The sequence below is a fragment of the Lingula anatina genome, chromosome 10 (assembly GCF_051362555.1).
Source record: "Lingula anatina isolate TDL-2025a chromosome 10, LinAna3.0, whole genome shotgun sequence".
Taxonomy (NCBI): Eukaryota; Metazoa; Brachiopoda; class Lingulata; order Lingulida; family Lingulidae; genus Lingula; species Lingula anatina.
The window spans coordinates 361,950-378,015 of record NC_141776.1 but is presented as its reverse complement, the minus strand read 5'-3'; the positions used below and the strand labels follow the sequence as shown (position 1 = coordinate 378,015).

The following is a 16,066-nucleotide window of genomic DNA, read 5'->3' as shown; positions in this document are numbered from 1 at the left end:
ACCTAGGACCACAGGGACTGAAATTATCACTAGCACATGATTAGGCCAATTTTTTTTTTTTTCTTTCTTTTTTCTTTTTTACACCCAGAGACAATTTTCCAGGTATTGTTTCCATCCATTCCAGAAACAATCCAATCTACATAAGTACCATTTAACACCACCAGATTATATGAAAATTACTGAAATTTCCCCCAGAGTTTCCAACCCCTCAATACATTCAAGGGCAAATTTGCACCTTCTATCACCAAGTTGCAGAAAACAAAAGTTAATCTAAAGTGAATGCTAATTATGCCAGTATATGTATAACTAACTTTATAGAAAACAACACAACTGTAAGCACAAATAATGGAAATTAACTGACTGATTTGGTTCTTTTTTAAGTCAAAATCATTCAAATGACCATCAACTACAACATATGAATTTTGACATTTTCTATTCTTCCTCTTTCTTTTATTTCAAAGTCAATTTCAATCAACAAGATAATTGTATTTACATCACTATTTCATAGACTTCCGCCAAAGATTCTGCCAATAGAAACTTGTAGTCTAAGAGTACATTTGCACTTATCACTAATTAGACTAATTATCAGCAGCATGGCATACTGTCATCTTAACTCCTACTCAGCACCTCAGTTAATTGAGGAGAATTATGTTTGAAGGATGGGTGATTCTTTAATTGCACGCCACTTAAAGAGGCCAACATTACAGCAACGCAATTTCTCAATTAGTGGTAACGGCTGTAGCTTTTAATAGACAAAACTTTGCCTGCTTGGTGCATACAGCACAGAGATGATTAAATTATGTGCAATAATAGCTTTCAGACTGATACAGTTGCTTCAAGTATGTAGCTGAACTTCAGTTTGAAGGGGGGGGGGAGAGAAACCGAAAATTACTTTATTAAACAAGTACCCATTTCAAACATCAATAGATTGGTCAAAATTAGCCCTGATGTTGAAATGACATATATTACTAATAATTAATCAAATGTGCAAAATCAAAGGTGGCCTTTTTTGACAAAAAAAAAAAAAAAAAAAAAAAAAAATTGCACGCAATGTGTTTCTGCAAGAGGCAATGCAATTCATGTGACCAACTTTACATTGCAAAATACCTTCCCATTGCAAGGACTAAACAGTCACTGTTTTATAAATAATTAACCCCAGCTTTAAAAAAACATTTGATGCTTTAACACATTTTGCCTGAAACTGTGCAGCCATCAGTATATATGGGATCTAAAACCTCTAAAAATAATGTCGTTATAGAAAAGTTGAGTTTCTGCCACTAATAACGCCTGCCTAGAGTGCAGTTATCCTGGGACAAACAATTCACTGTTTTCAGGATCAAAAATAGTTTGCTTTATGCATCGCCTACTCACTCTGATCAATTATATCCAGGGGAGACAACACAGTAATGGGGTATTTGTTAAGTCTGATCTGTGAGGCGGACTAAAACAAAATGTCAGAACACTTGTTGTTGAGTGAAAAAGTGTGTGGAATGTCAGGTACCAGAGACGTATGGTTGGTAAATCAGGCAATGATTCACGGCCTCCAGGTCATCTTTCAACCACCAATCTACGGCCACAATGGAAGCCATGGATAAAAACTTTTTTTTTAAATCTATCATCTTCCTTTCTTTATTCACTTCTATACCATACCATTTCCCACCTGAGGGAACATATTCTTAATAACCGTTCACTGGCCATTTGACCTCTTCTCAAACAAACTGACCAGAAGGTCACAGATCAAGGTCAATGGCTCCTCAATTCTCGGCTGTTTATGCCATTTCCAGTGTTCATCAGTCTATAGAACATTCCCAGGTGCCTATCAACTATCAGAATATCTGGCAGTCAGTTTGTCCAACACTTGGTCAAATTTCTAGAGCAAGTTTGTTGTCCAGAATTAGACAGTTGATAAAATTTAATGAATTCCTTATAGAAAAGATTTTATGTTACAATTCCTTCTCCGCCCTTTATACAGTTTGTTTGTATTAAAAAATCCAAAAAAGTCTTAGAATAAAAATAGAGATAAGGACTGCAGAAATGGGACGGGCAAAAGAAGAAACTAATGGGATGAGATAAAATAAGCAAAAAACTGCAGATCTAATTGGCCGACTCACTCCATTTCAAATTAATTAAAGCCAAAAGACTTTCCATTCATCTCTTTTCCCACCCACCTCCAATAAAAAGATGGAAAAATTTAGCTAAAATGATTATATGCAACACCTCCTACTCACGCCACATCATTTTTAGCACACGGTAAAAAATATACATGTTGGTATGAGTTAAAAATAATATCAATCCACCTAAGGCATTGCCACCTCGACTGACCAAAACCAACATCCTCATTTTTCTCTTCCCTTCTCCTGCGATTTCTAATTCACGCATTCACGGGGAAAGTGTGTTAAAATTCCAGGAAAACCAGAACAAAGTGCACGTTTAATGCCTCCAGACAGGCAGTGAATCAAGGCTAATATTATTAAATGAACAATGATAGCGTGCAGAGGTTGGACATTCAGCTGAATGGCTCTGGGAAGTAAGGTGAATATTGACAACACGGCATGTAGTGATAACCAACAAAGTTCAAACAAATTGACAAAATTATGATCTCAAATATGAGTATGAGATAAATTTTTTTAAAAAGTAACTATTGAAGTGTTAAAAAGTGACCATGTCTAAGCATTTTTTAATAAATAACGGATTAAATAAGTAAAAATTATGTTAGAATAAGTAGGTCATTTAAATGTTATGAATAATTACCGTACTGTTAATTTTTCCATATCCCAGTAGAAATGAAAATGACCACAAAGAGGGAAGACTAGAGAATGAAAATAGAGGGCGTGGGACAAATTACTTGTTTTACTGGCTACCAGGGAGGAAATAAAAACTAACATCCAAACATTAAGTAAAATATAGAAGAGTGGAGAAGTGGAAATATTTTCATGAGCATAAATGGAAGGGAAAACCAGAAATGAGTAGAACACATGGTTGATTATATCCCATAGTTTGCAGAAGGCAGAAGCACATATCTATAACAGAAATACTAATAATTATCATTACAACTAAAAATTACTAACAAATTGTAATAATAATTGTGTATGAAAGGAAATGCAAAATGCTAATTGTAACATGAAATCAACTTTAGATTCAAAAGAATAATGGCTGGAACATACACTGCATTTCTTCACTTTACTTTCAAGGACAAACATAGCTAGTTCAACAAGGAAGCAATCTCATGCTCAAAATCAAGATGCAATTTTAGGGGAAAAAAACAAAAAAAAAAACCACTTTGTGTAGAAGCACTGCCATGTACAGAGCTTCAAAATCAGACACATCAGTTTCACTCTTAGATACTTCACAAATGGTAATTGTCACAGAAGAAAAAAACTGCCAATCTAATGATTACATCCACTTAGGACAAAATAACCGTTATCTCATCTTATCAGGGTAATTTGGCACGTTATCTCATCTTATCAGGGTAATTTGGCACGTTATCTCATCTTATCAGGGTAATCTGGCACGAGGCCTGTGTCTGGCAATATCATTATCTAACACCCTTTCTGACAACACCAGCAGTTACCAACTGCTAATAATAGACTGAAGGTCCCACATACAGTATTTATACACAAATTTCACAAAACCTAACCTTTTCTCAAATAATATATATATATATATATATATATATATATATATATATATATATATATATATATATATATATATATATATATATTCTTTTCTCTAATATTTTATACTTTCAGTAATCCACTCAAATATACTAGCTAAGATGAATCCTTATAAATCTTCAATTTAGCTCAGTTAAAACTTAAATTTATGGTTTCAGGCAAGTATGCAATAACTGATTTCATTCAAATCTGGAGAACAATTACAGTACTTCTGGGTAATTCTCCAATTACAACACTTATTTTTTTCCTTCTAAATCTAATCCAGGGGCTAGAAGACCCTAAGGGATACTCTCAAATCAGTTCATTTTTATAGCACTAAACTTGGCTGTTAAACCAAGTCTACTGCCAGGCTTTTGTTCAACCTTTACTTCTAATAAATGTTCCCCGATGGCCGAGTTGTTATCAGTTCCTTTTTTTATCCCCCTCCTACACTTCCTGTTTCTATCCTCAAGTGTCACACCACAACACAAAGTGATCTTCTGCCAGCAGCAGATGGAGATCACTTTAGCTCAATTAGGTTTCAATTATGTTGACAGAATTTTCACCAGCAAATAAACTGATCAGTAAACAAGCGAACAGATAAAGAATATAACAAATGTAATGAATTAAGAATGGAAAACTTAAATTGCAACAAATAAATATATGTTATTAATAATAAAAAAGTAAATTAATTATAATAAAATGGAAATAATTATTATAATAAAGTATGGATTTCTAACAGTAGGCAGCCTATCTAATCCCCATGTACACCCACCAGCAGGGTTTTAAGGCCACTGACTGGGTCAGCTTGTGTGAAGTTATGGTCAGCTAAGACACAAGATAATACAGACATGAGCCTAGGTTTCAAAAAAAGAAAAAAAAAACTGAACATTTAACATGACAGATCTTGACAAATCTCAAGAACCATCAGAATTTAATTAAAAAATGCAGAATTTTGTGTTTCCACAGAAAAAAACTCATGTCTGACAATAACTCAGCTGACCAGGTAACAGATTTTTGGTCTATTTTAGTTCTGGTGTGAATGCATCCGATTTAACTTAGGCATGAAAGAGAAAACTACAGTTCCACGCACAGTAATTTGCTGAATATCTGCGCAGACAGGTTAAGTGTCTCCGTGGGAAATCTTAGAATTAGACTCTAGTCCATTATCCATTCCATTTTATGCCATGGAAAAAAAAGTTCTCTTGGAAAAAAAAAAGAAAAAAACAAAGAAAAAAAGGAAGACCAGAATATGCTTCTCCAAAATCAACATGTTGCCCCATGAAGACCTTCACAATCAGTTTTATCATTGTGTTTTACCAATTTACTCCAACAAATTCTCTCCAGTGACCAATTCTTCAGCATCAAAAGCACAGATAAGACGTAGCATGAGAATGAAATGGGAACATATAGATTCCAGACTCGGTCATTTTGTCATTGAAATGTTGTCTGGGAAGCCACAACTTCAGTTATCAGTCTGAAAGAAAATCACTATAAGAAATATTTTTAGACAAACTGTTTTAGTACCAGCATAAAAACTGATTTCATTTTTAAATAATCTTTTATCTCTCTGTAAAATCCTTATTTTACCAGTCAGCAGACTCTCTTGTGACCTATTCTTCAGTATAAAAAGCCCTGAGAGAAACAATCAAGAGAATTATACAAATACAACAACCATTCCTGAGAGATCACTTTATCATCACACTGGTGCAGGAGCTTCAAATCTGTAGTAGTTCTGCTCAGAAATGAAGATCAACTCTTTCTTTGGTCTGTTTCCCAGACTAGACAGAGCTGGCTTTGTTAACAATGTCCGCTTTTCTTCATTTGTAGTTCTTTTTGGAAACAAAAGCAAAAAGGCAGTGCTCTTAAGTAAATGACTCGTTTTGCAGCAGTGAACTACAAATAATACAGTACCATGTAAATTGCCATTTCAAAATGCAATAAATTACAACTCCCCTTTTTTCTAAATAAGAAGTGAAAATTTTAGGTATACATTTAGGAAAACTTTTTTTTTTTAATTTTCTAATCCTTTATTCATTGAACAACAGCAAATTGGAGCCAATTCAATCAGTGTCATTGTACGTAAATGTCTGTCTTTTCCTTTGATCTATGTACCCATAAAGATAGTTGAACTGTTAACAAAAGTTTTAAGGCTTTGTGAATCCTCATAGCAGTCACTGATTGATGTTGCCCTTACTGTCTACCCAGATAAAAGGTAAAGGCATTTTCTGAGCAGTTTAAGTGCAAAAAGTCCTCTTACTAAGAAAGTGTGATTCATAAACACTTAAATCATACATTTTTAATGAAAAAAAATCTGTGAGTATTAAATGTGCGTACATAAAAATAATTGAATGAATGAATGAATGAATGACCTAAACTCCAGATTAACTTAAAGCCGTGGTTAACAGCCAGTTTCCATGGCAACAGGAACCTCATCTGCATGCATTCAGCATTCAGTTCATTTCACGGTTCCTTCGCCATTTCTAATTTTATCCTGTAGCGACTGGAATGACGTCAATAAGGCTGCTGTTTGTATAATTAGTTGGTGAGGAACAAGACAACGATATCCAAGAACACAAAAATTAGACTTTCATTAACCATGTTGAGCAAAGATAAAGAAAATGAAAGTCCCCAAGGAAAAATGCCAGGAACTTGCCTAAATTATGTCTGCAAGGAGAATGCATCTCTTCCTAACAGCCATTTCTTTTACTAAGTTTTTGTAGTTCAAATTATATAACATTTAATCAATACAAAAAATATTCTTAAATATTAGGAAAATTATCTTTATAATAATTCTTCCTGCCAATCAGGAATATTATCTTTCGAATGATTTTTCAAGACAACTGAATGAAAACCTTCACAAGCCTTCACTTAAAAGTACTGGTTTTAATAAAGTAACGGGGGCATATATGACAACTAAATTTACTTCTCCAACATCTGCTCATACAGACGTTTTAATTTTTAAGCTGCTCAAAATATTCCTATCATTAACAGCACAAGTACCAATGCCATTTCCTCTGAGAGACATTTCCATTGCCAATGAAACATTCACAATTTCCAGCAAATTAAAAGTACTTTCTCACCTTGTCTGTTATAAAGGTGTCTGCCAATTCAGTGCAAACAGTTTACTGCAGACATCTGCCTCTTAGTCCAAAAATATTTAACAGATCACGTAATCTGTGTAACTTTTCACCTCCATAAATCTTCTGCCTTATGCAACTCTCGGGTGTGTCATGTGCAGGAAGTGGCTTTATTTGTACCCAAACTTGTCACCAAATATATATTGGTTTTTTGGGGATTCGTTTCATCTGGATCTTCAATTGTAAGAAATCTTTTTCAAATTATGATGACTCTTAGAGTTCAAAACATAAACAGAAAATAAAACAGACTTTCAGTTTGTGTGCTTTTTATGTCTGTTTGATTACATACAGTTTACTCAATGGGGTTGCCTTTTGCTCGTCAATTTGGTAATAGTGGCAGATTTAAGTAGTCTGTGGCATTCAGTATGCATGCAAAAAAAAAAAAGGGACCAAATGTACCTACACATACACTGGGCTTATTTGCTGATAAAATGACTTTTTGCCTTATCAATGCCTAGAACTTCATCGATAAAAAATCAGGCTAAAGCACAATTATTATTTCACTCTATATTTCTCATTGTCAAGTAAAAAAAAAATCCAGCACGTGACTAAATCTACATTCCAAGAGTGCTGTCCAGGTGAAGGTACACATGGGTATTATACATATTCTACTTCTTTTAAAAAAAAGTAGTAGGTAGTATGAAACATAATATTAGTTATTAAGTTCACATACACCTTTCAATATGCAGCAAAACACAGTCTCATACCAGAATCAGGGTTTTAATGTGAGTTTAGTTTATTTCACTGTATATAAGTCCTCTGGCCTTTTTACAATAATCTGATAATCATTCATTTCTAGAATTGTGCTAACCTGAACTGGTTCAGGCCTTAATGACATAACACAACGGCCAAATGTTTGAACAACACAATACGAAAAAAAATCCCTATTGCAATCAACCATCAACTCTGATTGATATTCTAGTAATTACTACGAGTGCACCAATGCAGAAATGGAACCATTCACATCACATCCCCCATAAGCCACCCATCAGTCAACACAATGTGCTGGGCTGCCTCCAAATTTGGTATAAGGCTCAGACAGGCGGAGAGAGCACCACCACCCTGGCAATTCCATGTGTAAACTGAGAAGGTACATTGTACTCATGTCTACTCTAGCCCAGCCTTACACCACATTATTCAAGTGTTGGCATGTACCAGCAAAGATTACTGGAATGATAGAGAGGCTATGTGAGAGGCCTTGTTCACTACATGATGTATATGCCTAAGGCAATTGTAGCCCAAAGCTGGCAGTCAATGGTTTGATCCAGGAATGATATCATTAGGGTTCAGGAAGTTATGTGAAGGGTTTAGGCACCATAGGTGACAGACAGTGCAAATGCTGAAACTGTTCCAGTATAGAGGTATATCTGGTTGTATAATATATACAAAGCACTTTAAGATAACAAGCTCTATCACCAAACTCTCACAGCTCATTGTTCTTCAAGGGATATAGTGGCTGTGTGACAGATTTTTACTGAAAATAAACCCTAAATGTATCAAAGGTGATGGTACTTCAAATTGATCATTAATAAGATCAGGGTCTAATGGAAGTATAATCATAACTGGAGATTAACTTTCATAAATTGGTACAAAGTATAGAGGCTAAGAGTACATTCCTGTTATATATATGTAATATATGCGAAGGATCTCGTTTCATAAATAAATGGACAAAACAGACATGTATGTGTGAGGAGGTATTGGTGCCAAAAACCACATAATCAATGGTCTCTGGTTTGATATATAGTATATTTGTGGTGGGTTGTGGCTGTACATATGAATTCATCTGTTGACATACATCATAAACATAAGTCATATAAATGTTTACAAGAAATCTCTCCCCAGAAACACCTGCATGTTTGTCTTACTATGTAGTGTGTACATGTCTGCTACCTTCAAACTGCTATTGCCATGGTTCCGTATCATCATGAACACAATGAATAGGAGCTTTCTTCCTTCTGGTAATATATAATTAATGGAATAACACGCTATTTCATTCCTATTATTATAATTATCCATTCATACTGTCCATAGTTTTTGTTCGCCTAGAAATAAGGGTCAATCCTCAAGAAAAAGGAAAAAAATCTAACACACACACACACACACACACACACACACACACACACACACACACACACAGCCTGTACAAAAAAGTACAATTTCCTATAGGATCCCATTGGGGCTTATAGGGTTCTATAGGACTTTTTCGAAAGGGAGAGAGTGTCAGCAATGATGACTAACAGAGGGAACAAGACATAGGTAGAGGTAGTCAGTTGACTACACAGGATTCACATTCTGATACAGATGCATTTTGAAATGAAACACTAGATAAATTCACACACACACACGCACGCACGCATGCACGCACACACAACCTAACAGGTGTGATATATTGCAACTTAGTGATTATCAATCACCTCTGTTTCCTGTTGTCATCCACAAAAATCTATGTGCACAGATTAATTGCTAGTCCTGAGTAGATAACACTTATTATAGACAACTGTTTTCACTGGGTGGAAAACCACGACCTTCTCATTTCCTGTTATCATCAAGTCACTGCCAATCTGCCATTAAAAAGAAATTAATAATAATAATAATAAACATCAATACACTGTTCACTCCCCCTCAAAAAAATCAAATTAACCAAAGTGGCATCAGGACCGCCATTAACTTCCCATGCTGATGGCTATAAAATTGGCAAATTTCTTCCTGCATCATCCTAAAGGTCAATGTCACTGAGAATTAGGAAACCTCCAAGCAAACTTGCTAGTGTTTGTTACTCAAAACTGTTAGAAAAATATACACAAAAACTGGTAAAAAAACATCAACAACAGAATTGGTTATATTCATTAACATTCAACAAAAATCACTCCAAGTCAGAAAACAAACATGTATCTGATTTTTTTCTCCTTCCAAAATCATCGCTGTTGACTAAAGAAAAAAGCAATTCCCTCCAAAGAAAAAAATTCTGGGTAACCTAGTGCATGTTAAACACAAGTTATTTATTTCTCTAAGTATGAGGAAGTACATGACAAGAGGCAGCATTCCTGTAGTCTCCACCTCCTACTCAAGTCTCCACCTCCTCCTCTCGTCCCTCTCTGCTAATTGCAACTAGGTGCCTAAGGCTAAGAAAGCATCGAGGTTACTCAAGAAAACATGGCAATAAACAGTGTTAAATAAAAACAGAAATGTGTGGAACTTAGTTTTTGCCATGGCCTTTTTGCACTGTCGATAATTTAAATGTTTCTTCCTTAATCCTTTCTCGACATTGATTTTTTTCTACCTCACCTATTGCCCAACTTGTATGTGTAAATGGCAAAAAAATAGTTATCAAATTACCAATACAGGTCTATCTGTAACAAAATAAAAATTTAACTTCGATGCATCATGCATTGGACCCATTTAAATAATGAAGCCAAAGAAATACAGCGTGTTCTGCATCCTTGCATGTATCCCCTCATGATTTACTTCAGACTAAGGTGAGCAGCATCGTGGACCATGGAGTAGTTTTTTATGAGAAATCTCAGGTTCAGGAAAATCTCAAGGTCTGGGCTTTACTTGATTGCTAAAAGCAGAAATGGACTGAGCTACTTAGTGGGGATTTTAGCAAAACTGGTCATAGGACATTTTCAATTATTTAAATGATCAACCTCAAATAAATGTAGTTTGTACATCAAAATGAGCTACTGTCACCACTAAAAGTATAATCAGTGCTCAGACAATTTCATTTTCCTCAAGGAGGTAAGTCTAGGGACAAAAGAGTAGGTCTTCTTCGAATCTTTGGGCAATACAACTTGGATAGCTCAAATTCCTAACATGTTTTACAAAGACTCATTAACAACAAAGTCATCTTTTGAAGAAAAGTCCTTAATAACAACTTTGACAAAGATTAAAACAAATAATTTGAATGTCACTGCTCACCATCCTTAACCACTATGAGGCTCAGAAGATAATTATGGGATATCAATTATTTTCTATAAAACAATTGATATTAAATGTTTTCAATGTGACATAAGTAAATCAACTAATGCTGGTTATAAATCACTAACTTTACTTCAATACAAAAAAAGGCCATGGCTTAAATGATCCATAAACAAAGGCCATGGATTGTATAATGAAGAGGCATTGGTTTCCTAATTCTATGAATTATTGATAAAACCCCCAGGAGATCTTCTTCCTGGAGAACAAGGCCGAAAGAAATTAGGGCAATGAATAATGTAAATGACCCTATTCCTACTCACCTGTGACAGGTCGAGGTGACTTTCTCTGAAACTTAACTATCATCAGTTACAGTCGAAGCCAAGTACTGAATTAAAATCTCCATCAAATTCAAGCAGTTGTATTTCATCCCTGGTCAACTTATCTCAATAGGTGGGATTGCCGTTTGTATCAATTACCATTCTGGGGCAAACTTAACGGACAGGACAAGTCTTAACGATTGACTTCGGGAAAATTATGTAGGTTGTTTAAATGGTTATATGTAGTATAGGTTTACAAAATCACTGCATTATTGATTTGAAAGTTCAGGTAATTTCACCAGAAATCACATACCAAAGAAATGTGATCACTTAATAATGTGCCTGGGATGTCTCTCACTAGACCGTGTCATTTGGTAATGTTCCTGTATAAAAGAGTGAACATCCCAAGCAAAGGCTACCCACTTCCCAGAATGGCTCCAACTTGCTGTATTGCTATCAATGGGATACACACTTCAAGGGTTGATTTTTGTAAAGATTTCTTAAAATGAGGTAAGTCAGCATAACCAAACTTCTAGAAAGTCTAAAATCTATGAACTGTTTTCTGTAGTTCAAGTAGCTGTCTAAATATAAACTAGGTTATTATTTGTTAATCTTTTATGGTTTAACATAATTGTACCTGTAAGATTTCCACGGGACTCAGATCATTATGTCAGTTTGATGGAGCATTAATTGTTGTCAGTGATTATTATGTGAATGATGTAATTAGCTTATAATGCATCTATGATGTATCAAATGAAGAGTGGTAGTCTCTAGCATCTGTAGAACATGGCTAGATTGTTTTTCCCATCTATTAAATCACACTTCTACGAAAAGATTCAACTTTCAGGTTTTTACAGTCTCAGAGCATAAACAAACCTTACATCCGAGAATAAATTCGGGCCATTTCAGGCACTTTGGTTTAACATTCTTGGTGAGACATTCTTGATATAAATAATAACCTTTAAACACAGAAACCATTTTCTAGACAGCCTTTTTTTTTTTTTAACTGTCCCCAAAACAAAGTGCTGGTCAATGACTTATTAATGCAAAAGTTAAGTACTTCCTGTTTTCTTGATGCCAGGGCATTTATCAAAAAGATTATGAGCTTCATTTCCATAACACCTGCCTGAGGTACTCCAATATGACAGTTGGACTGGACTGACTTATTTATTTCTAAAATGATAAAAAAAGTAAGTGTTTTCTATATCAGCAATAGATATATTGACAATAAGTAATCTCAAAGTGAGTACCCAAACCATCCTTTCCCATTTAAGAACATTACGTCTTACATAATCAGATTATAAGTTCCATGGTACCTTTAGTTGTTTCCTATTTGCTTCAAGAGTCCCCGTTGGTCAAAAAGATTATGCCATAGAAAATTCTAACATTGGTGCTCAAACACAATAACCGTCGGATCTTTTAACACATATCAATATCCATAATGTCTAAAATGTAAATGTTAGTGGACTGATCAAGTCTTACTATGGGGAAGTCAAAGATACCGGATACTATAATAGGCCAAGTCTTTAGCATCTGACATATCACTGTTAGCTCTGCTGATCAAAACAAACTTTGGGAGGAGTTTACAAGGATAAATCCCCTGTCTTGTTAGCTAAGCTTTGTACACATGACCAGGTATGGCCGGGCAATGGTGAAAAAAACATGACATCCTAAGTCTGGATTCCAGTATTGAAGTACCTTGGCTTGGCTCCCTGCTTCAATGATTTCTCAATGATAATGTCAGCACTCGACCAAATGCTCAATCTGTGGTCAATTAGAACTGATCTGTCAGATCACTAGGACTGATCTCTCTGATCACGCAGCTCATCATCAAGTCATTACTCACAAACAGTCCTCATCAAGTACTCAGCAATGACCGGGTAGAGATGACCACTTAGAGATGGACGGTCTGATGGACAGAGATGACACTGCTGATGGATATCATATCCCACCTAATGACTAGCAGCCATTAGCGAGGGCAGGGGGTGGGGGGGGGGGGGGCACATTTTCACAGCTCTGAAAGGAGTCCACTTGGCTAATCCCGACTTGTGTAGAGACTCTAGAGAGTGAAAAGGGATGGATCTGGTTGTATTACTTCTGGCAGAAACCACTTTAAGTTCATATCAACATACTGTCTAATCTGTTCCTTGTAACACAATGGTTGGTTGAATGCATTACCCCATATAGAAAAGATAATGGAGAGAAATGTTTTGTCTGGTGTTATGTATCCAGACTTAACCAAGTGATCCAGACTTGAAGCACCATTGCAGCCGCTCCAAATCCTGCCCTGTGTAAACGTAACTGTAAAGGAACAGCAATTAAATTAGCTCCCTGTGGTCAACAGTCCAAATATTGGTAGATCTCTCTCCTCTCAGTTATTGACAGGGTACATAGATTAGGTAAGCAACCCATAGGTAGGAGGTAAATACCTCAAGTCCAGCACACACTCTCAGGTATGAACTCAGCTACCTGAAGGAAAGTTAAAAGTTTAGTTTAATTTGCCTTTATTTTTTAAATGTATGGAAAAGATAAACATCTAACATGCTGATATATAGAAGCAGAGCACACCAAGAGGCTGATCTACACATCATGAGGCCAGTGGCTCAGCTCACACATGTCAGTGTGCTTTGGCCTTTAGAAAGGAATATGCAGAACTGGAGTGTTTTGCTCCAACCACCTTACAAAGCTAACATTAGTCTAACCACTAATAGACTTGTACTGAACTTGTCAATTACAACACAGGCGAAGTACAACAAGGGGACAGTTTAGAGTGGCTTAAACATTTTTTCTTATATTCAAATTCTTAAGGTAGTTGTTTTGGCCATTACTCATAGTTACCATTGAAATTAAAACAATAAGGACTTTATTTTGAAATTTTGATTTTCCAGAAGCTAAATGATAAACAGAAAGATATTAAAATGACTTATTATTCTTTCAGAAACTTGAACATACATCCTAAAAGGCGACTATTTTATCACTTACAAACTGGACCTAGACAAGAAAACAGAAGCTGAGGAACTCAAAAGTAAGTTTCTGATTTTTTTTAATTAGGGTTTCCTTATATTATTATGACCACTAATTTCACATTGTAAACTTTTGAATTAATTCTTCTTCATTTATGAATTTCCTTGTTTCCTAGAAAAAAAAAACAGATTTCAGTAGAAATCCATACCAATAGTACATTTTAATACTTTTTTGTCAAATCAGTTTAATAACATTTTCTTCATAATGAATAACTAGTTTATAGGTTCAAACAATACTAAAATAAATTATTTTGACATACCAATTCCTTTTATATACATTTTTACTACTCAAATCTGTAAATCCAATAACAAAACTTCCCAGGCAATAACCCAGCATTAAATATTCAGTTTTTCTCTAAAGAGTGTAATCTAGCCCCCATCTAGCCTCCTAACACAGAAATAAACTGCATCATGGGACTCTTTAAGCCTATATGCAAGCTATCACTATCATCTCAGTGCATTGAGTTGATTTCATTAGGGCCACAGTGACCAGGGTGAACTCCACACAACAGACAAAACTGACCATGAGAGAGAACAATCTGGTGTCCACTATGACAGTTGATCAATTCACTAACACTACGCATCTTGTACGGTACCGGTTAACAGCTGGCAAAAATAGATGTACTGTTCAATAATGGCCATATCAGAATATGTGTAACAAAATTGCTAAGTCCATGTAAGTAACAGTTTCTAATTGAAATAGATTAATTAATTGGATGACCCATTTGGCATTAGTGCAAAGAAAAAATTACATTCATTCATAAAAATATGAATCTTTAAAGCATAGGCAAATAATTACCCTAAAAATCATTATTTTCCTTGCAAATTGCCTAGCACTCGCATACTTAACCAAGCATTCAGTCTAAATGGGTCTGTAAATCTATATGTTAACTTTAGTGTAAATAACTTAGGGTAGAATCTCATACAATTTACAACCCTGCGTGTTTCTTTTACCAAACAATCAACAGGACAAGTGAAAACTTTGACACCGCACCGAAGGTCTTTCACTTGAGGTAATACTGATAATGAAATCCTATCATGACCTAAAATTAAAGGAATGATAGGAGATACAAAGTTAACAAACATTTATGAATGACAGGAAAAGTTAGGTCAATATTGATACAATGTATAAAAGTGACAAAGCACCAATAACAGAGATACAGTGCCAAAGTCATGATTAAAGTAATAGAAAGTATCAAAATAATCCAAAAGTATCAAAATAGTGCAATAAAAATACAATGTATCAGAGTGAAAATAATGGAGGTGAATAAATCAACTTCAGCATATTTAATAGAAATGCACAGTCATATGATTAGCAATAACAGTGATTTAGAGAGTGAGTTTTGTGATGAGAAATATATCAAAAGCATTGAACAGAGTAAAATACCTCAAGCATAAGGACCAGATCAATGAAATTACACTGGGAATGGTTTTCTATTGCATTACCAGCAACTGGAACACTTCATGCAATTTTTGTTCAAGATGACCTGGTTTTCCTCGAAGCAATGCTGGCTTTCACGTAATGTCCAGTTTCCATCTCTGATCACAAGAAATAATATTTTGTTGAGTTTAGCAAAGGTCAGTCAATAAATACAGACTGTATAGACCAAGTCAGCATAGCCCTATCACATAGTGTATTATCATTCCTATTAATTCCACCATGATACTGTGATTTCTAGGAAATCTGTGTAGTTATATCTATTGTATAAGATACTTCTTATCACATCAATGACCTTCTGGTGATCCTCCCACCTATTCTGTGATGTTTTCCTTATCTCTCTCCCAAGGGGCCCTTGACAGCCCCCCCCCCCCACCCACCCCATCAAAGATAAATTAAAACCCTTCTCCCCACCTGACCAGCTTCTGATGCTATGTACCAATGAACTGTTGCTGATTGTCCCCCATACCCTAATATCTCTGTCTACCCCCCCTCCCCACCCCATTCCCTGTGACAACATACCCATCTCTTTCTGGTCATATTCACCACAGGATTGACCCAGACCAGACAGGAA

The 16,066-nt window shown here is 35.3% G+C and overlaps 2 protein-coding genes across 6 annotated transcripts in view; one reads left to right on the top strand and one right to left on the bottom strand.

Moving 5' to 3' along the window:
- Window positions 1–16,066, bottom strand: part of LOC106160953 (26S proteasome non-ATPase regulatory subunit 1) — a 142,805-nt gene that overhangs the window by 83,535 nt on the left and 43,204 nt on the right. The window lies entirely within an intron of this gene.
- LOC106160954 (uncharacterized) overlaps window positions 1–16,066 on the top strand; it is a 39,103-nt gene that overhangs the window by 719 nt on the left and 22,318 nt on the right. For 2 of the 5 annotated variants that reach the window (XM_086997292.1, XM_086997294.1), the window contains exons 1-2: window positions 13,678–13,839; window positions 13,970–14,056. The gene's annotated coding sequence lies outside the window, so the exon portion shown is untranslated. Of the gene's footprint in view, window positions 1–13,058; window positions 13,431–13,677; window positions 13,840–13,969; window positions 14,057–16,066 lie in introns of those variants that run through there. The other 3 variants (XM_086997291.1, XM_086997293.1, XM_086997290.1) reach the window with 2 other exon arrangements.